Source organism: Nuphar pumila, chromosome 5, assembly GCF_984573655.1.
Source record: "Nuphar pumila chromosome 5, dmNupPumi1.hap1.1, whole genome shotgun sequence".
In the NCBI taxonomy this organism is placed as follows: domain Eukaryota; kingdom Viridiplantae; phylum Streptophyta; class Magnoliopsida; order Nymphaeales; family Nymphaeaceae; genus Nuphar; species Nuphar pumila.
The window spans coordinates 27,354,897-27,360,573 of NC_143253.1; the positions used below are offsets into that span (position 1 = coordinate 27,354,897).

The 5,677-nt window shown below is 38.9% G+C and overlaps 1 pseudogene; it reads right to left on the reverse strand.

Moving 5' to 3' along the window:
- Positions 1-407: 407 nt before the first annotated feature.
- LOC149837218 (protein DMP3 pseudogene) lies at positions 408-1,115 on the reverse strand (annotated as a pseudogene).
- Between the last annotated feature and the right edge of the window lie 4,562 nt (positions 1,116-5,677).

Below are 5,677 nucleotides of genomic sequence, written 5' to 3' on the forward strand. Positions count from 1 at the left end.
GCAACGGAAGTAACTCCAGCAGAGGCAATCGAACTTCTCGAGTGATAAAAGAAAGAAAAAAGGGGAAGAGGAAGAATTGAGTGGCGTCTTTAAGGTTTGCTTTGAAGGCTTCTAGTTACCGAGGTAGATTTCTTTGTGTGTTTTTAGGGGCCGAGTTTCTTAGATTTATAGTTTTCGGTTTCCCTCTCTCGGCTCAAAAGTTGGTTGAGAGAATTGTGGTGAGTCAAAGTTTTTGATAAAGATAAAATGTGAATTTTGAAATGCTTTTTATAAAACTGACTCTGCTTATCAGGCCTACTCATGGATAAGCATAACGTGCAGCACATGGCCACACGCACCAACATTTAACAAAGGAAAGAATGATATCTGAACAATTCTGTGTTTTATTTTTACATTGCTATATATCCTCAATGAGTATCAGAATAACCAATTCCCCTGCGAGACGTTGGGAAGATCAAAAACACCATGCTGGATAAGAAACCAGTGCCTAGTGGCAAGTTCACCAGGAGAGCGTGGTTGTTGGGATCACTTTCTGAGAAGAAGCAATCCTGGACGTTGGAGTCGCTGATTGCAACGGTCATGAACACGAGCACGGAGAAGAAGGAGTGGACGTAATCCACCCATCGGACCCTGTACTTCGACAAATCCCTGAACCTCCAATTCCTTGCATCGTCATGCTCTTTCTCCTCATAATTGAAGATCAAGAGTCCCTTGGTAGTGGCGATCCCAAAGTAAACCTTACCATCTCTTCCTTTAAAACTGTCAGTAAAGGAGAAGAAGATGCAAGAGATGGTGCACACAGCAATAAGCATGACTGTCAAGTATCGGTTGGCAGAGGTGCAGATGCCATTGTTGGTGAAGGATCCAGAGAGAGCTTGGAAGGCCAGGAGGGTGCCACTTGGGAGGAGCTTCATGAGGTTGGCAGCGCTCGCAAGCGTCTTGTCGATCACCACTGACTGGTGGCCAACCAAGTGGGGGAAAGCAGCCGGTGGCGGCGATGCCAATGGAGTTGCAGGAGGCGTCCTCAATGCATAACTTGCTGCTGGTGCTACTGTTGTAGGGTTGAAGCTTTCTACCTCAAGTGGTGGTGGGATATGAATCTTAGTTTCTCCCATAGCTGATGTATATCTTACAAATTTGAATGGAAAGATGAACAAGGAGGGCATGCAGAGCCAAGATTTCCAGATGTGGATGTTGAATAAGGTGGGGGAGGGGGACGATGAGTATTAATACAGGGTGGTTTTGCCCACATGTTATAACAGGATTTTTTAAAAGCCAAATTAGACTAAATAAACCATATAGATCATATTGTAAGGCTAGATTCCAAAAAAAAAAGTGTAAAAAAAGAAAAAGAAAGACTGAGACTGTCCCTACCCTCAATCAATATCTGTCTCATATAATCAACCTGAGATCTCACAATGCAAGTTATTTTAACTGAATCTAACACCGTAGGCGTGCTCATCATGGTCAATTTATTGGGATAGACCCTTGAGTAGGAAATGTGATCTATGGGATCAGATTTGTTGAAAAAAAGTGCCAAGAAAACCCATCGTGAGTAGGAAATGTGGTCTGAACCTTCCATGCACTCTTTCTTTTCTTAATAAAATTGTGTTCCCTTAGACTGGTGCACTGTGGGGCCCCTAGTTTGAAACTCAATTTGTACTCGTCTGTTTTCAGACTATGATCCTGCTCAACTGCCTCCCTTCGTGTATGTCCTCGCGCGCTCTTTCTGTTCAATTTCCGATTCGGAAAATTCTGACCGACGACGTGGGCATGCATGACTACAGTACATGCACAGTATCCTACTTTGACCTGAAGAGGATATATATATCAAACTTTTGGGAGGTGGAGAATTCTAAATGAACGTAGATTTTCAATCCGTTCCCACTTATTAAATTAATTAGAAACGACAACTTTTCTGAACCAGTAAAGAGGAGAAGGATTGCAGGCTAAAATAAATTCCATTTCATGCTAAAAACAAAGGCGTTGAGATGATTAAACTTCACTGTCCCATAGAGCAGATCACATGATCTGTCAAATCAATCGACTTGACATCTTCACCGTCCATTGATTCATCTCACAAGGACCTCATGGTATGCAAATGGTTGGGATTTTGGATTATAAAATATATTGGAGTGTTGAATCAATTTGGATAATTTTACAAAAAGCCTTTAGCGAATCCGATCCATTTGCAGCCCTTAAGGTTCATCATCTCATCCATGCCATGGAATCAAGCACCCCTTCCCACCAAGCATCTTCATAGCACAATGAGAACATTTTGCTTAGCATAAAAAAAAAATCAGCATACTCAAATAACTCATCCAACAAGTTTCGCTGCCTCGATTCATGTGTTGAAAGAGTTCAAACCAAGTGATATGACAAAAAACAATTTCTTTTGTATTTGGATATCACCGTCGTCCATGCCTTTGTCTTTGTCTAACGATGACAGCAGCGTTTTGTTGTGGGTCCCACTGTTTACACAATGAAAGATGGTCATGAAAGCCATCCGAGGGTGATGATTTTAAAGCACAAAAAATTTGTGCCTAACCCAAAGCGTGAGATTATAGAAAACCAAAAAATAATTTTAAGTATTTTTTATATTTATTAAAAAATATCCATTTTCTACCTAAGTATCGTCCGATATAGGCCGATACGTACGCACCATTGCAAAGATACGAGCACCATCTGACACATGACACGAGTTCAACATATGCGTACACAGATTTTCTTGAAATGAAATACAAGGATGTGGATTTTTAATTTTTATTTAATCAAGATATATTTATGATATTTTAATGTATAAAGACTTTTTAATTATTACAATACTATAAAAAATTATTAAAAAACAAATAAATGTTAAAATAATGTCCGTATCTCGTGTGCATGTTAAGTAGAGGTGGGAATCCTCATATACATGACAGGGAAATAGGGACTTTTTCTGCAATCCAATTCACAATAGCATTCTTCCTAGTCTAGCCCAATTTAATTTTAGTTAACCCACACCAACCGAATTGTAATCAGGTGCAATGTGATTGCACCCTTTAAGTGTGCTGCTGGGCCCCATAGCTGACAGGAGGCTGTATCTCAAAGATGGTGGACGATCACGTCCAGCAGTAGACTAAAAGTATGTGCAATCACATTGCACCTGATCCTCCTTCAAATTCTCCATTTATCTTATCGATATAACTGAACTGACTAATTCTCACTCATAGCAAGAAGGAAAAAAAAAAATCGTCAACAAATAATTAATGCCCATTAAGTGTAAATTAGTGGACTTAATACTGTGATCATTTAGTTTAATCCGATTAGGCATGCCACGTCATTACTCATCCCATGTTCCCGTTGATGGCACGCTGTGTCCATATGCCCAACCTTCCCATGCTTAGCTGAACTTGTATACCAAATCGTGATGTCTGTTTTCTACATTACTCGCTTTCCTTGAATCAACAAAATCCAAATGACCTTTTTCTATGACGTTTTTCCATTGGAAAAAAAGATTATATTATTGAAAGATTCAGTTTGTATTGTAAAGTTTTAAATGCATTGTGAGCATAGATTTTTTCAAGTTTCTAAAAATATGTCTATATGTCATCAAGTAGTCCTTGTGTAAAGCATATTTCTTACTAAATAAATTATACTGAACAAATATATGAGGTCTGATGGATGAGATACTCAAGCATTGGAAAAGGAAAACTGTTCGATCATCATCTTTGGTTGTAGATTTGTGAATTGGATTGCAGAAAAAGTCCCTGTTTTCCTGTCATGGATCTGAGGATTCCCACCTCTACTCGCATGCACACGAGATACCGACATTATTTTATCATTTCTTTAGTCTTTTAATCATTTTTAATAGTCTTGGAGACTTCTCCATTCCTTTTCATGAGATAAATCGTGACTTCATGTGCAAGATTCAAAAGAAAGAAATTGCAGAGGCTTTGAAGAAAATGAAATCAAGAAGGGCAATTGGCCCAGATGGTATACCTATCGAGGCTTAGAAATGCTTGGGAGAGAAAGGTTTAGAATGGTTGACAAATCTTTTTAACAAGATTTGGCGGACAAATAAGATGCCAAATGAGTGGAGGAAGAGTACTCTGGTGCCTCTATATAAGAATAAGGGTGATATACAAGATTGCACAAACTATCGTGGTATAAAACTCATGAGTCATACTATGAAACTTTGGGAGAGGGTGATTGAGTCTAGGTTGAGGAAGGTTGTCTTGATATCGGAGAATCAATTTGGTTTTATGCCTGGAAGATCAACTATGGAAGCTATACATCTCCTTAGACAACTTATTGAGAGATATAGAGAAAGGAACAAAGATTTGCATATGGTTTTTATTGATTTGGAGAAGGCATACGATAGAGTACCTAGGGACGTTCTCTGGTGGACAATGATGAAGAAAGGTGTTTCTCTCAAGTACATTAGTATAATTAAAGATATGTATGAAGGAGTAGTAACCAATGTCCGCACTTGTGGAGGGGTGACAACCAATTTTCCTATAACGGTTGGGTTACATCAAGGATCTGCTTTAAGCCCTTTCCTATTTGCTATAGTGATGGATGAGCTTACGAGATCAATTCAAGAAAATGTGCCGTGATGTATGTTGTTTGCTGATGATATTGTTTTGATTGATGAGTCTAGAGTTGGGGTTAATGCTAAGTTAGAATTATGGAGACAGACATTGGAAGCAAGAGGTTTTAAGTTGAGTAAGAGTAAGACAGAATACATGGAATGTCGATTTAGTAAGCAACGAAGTAGTGATGGGAGTGTAATGAAGCTTGGTGAGCATGAAATACCGGTGGATGATTCTTTCAAATATTTGGGATCTATCATTCAAAAGTATGGAGAAATTGATGGAGATGTAAATCATAGGATAAATGTTGGGTGGATGAAATGGAAGAGTGCAACTGGAGTGTTGTTCGATCGTAGAATGCCATTGCGGTTGAAGGGAAAGTTTTATAGGACGACTATTAGGCCCGCTTTACTATATAGTATAGAATGTTGGGCGGCCAAGAGAAATCATATTCAAAAAATGAATGTAGCTGAGATACGTATGCTTAGATGGATGTGTGGAAATACAATAAAAGATAAGATTCAGAACGAGGAGATACGCAAGAAGGTAGGCCTTGCACCCATTGAAAATAAGATGAGAGAGAATCGTTTAGGGTGGTTTGGACATATTTGGCGAAGGCCTAATGATGCTTCGGTTAGAAGGATGGAGAAATGGGAAAATATATTAGTTAAAAGAGGTTGGGGTAGGCCTAGGAAGACTTGGATGGAGATGATAGGAAAGGATATGAATGCTTTGAACCTCACCAAGAACATGGCATTGGATAGAAGTGATTGGAGGAGAAGAATTCATGTGGAAGACCCAGAATGATCTTCTTTTTTGGTTCATATCGCCGACCCCAATTGTTTTGGGATGAAGGCGTAGTTGTTGTTGTTGTTGTAATAATTAAAAAGTTTTTATACATTAAAATATCATAAATATATCTTGATTAATTAAAAAATAAAAATCTGCCTCTTTGTATTCCATTTCAAGAAAATCTGTGTACGCACGAGTCAAAGGTCAACTAATGAAACAACGGAGGATAAGCTTCATCGTCGAGAGGAAAACAGCGTGAATCGCCAACCAAGGTCCCTGACCCCTCAATGATAAAGGAGGCAGGCAGGTTA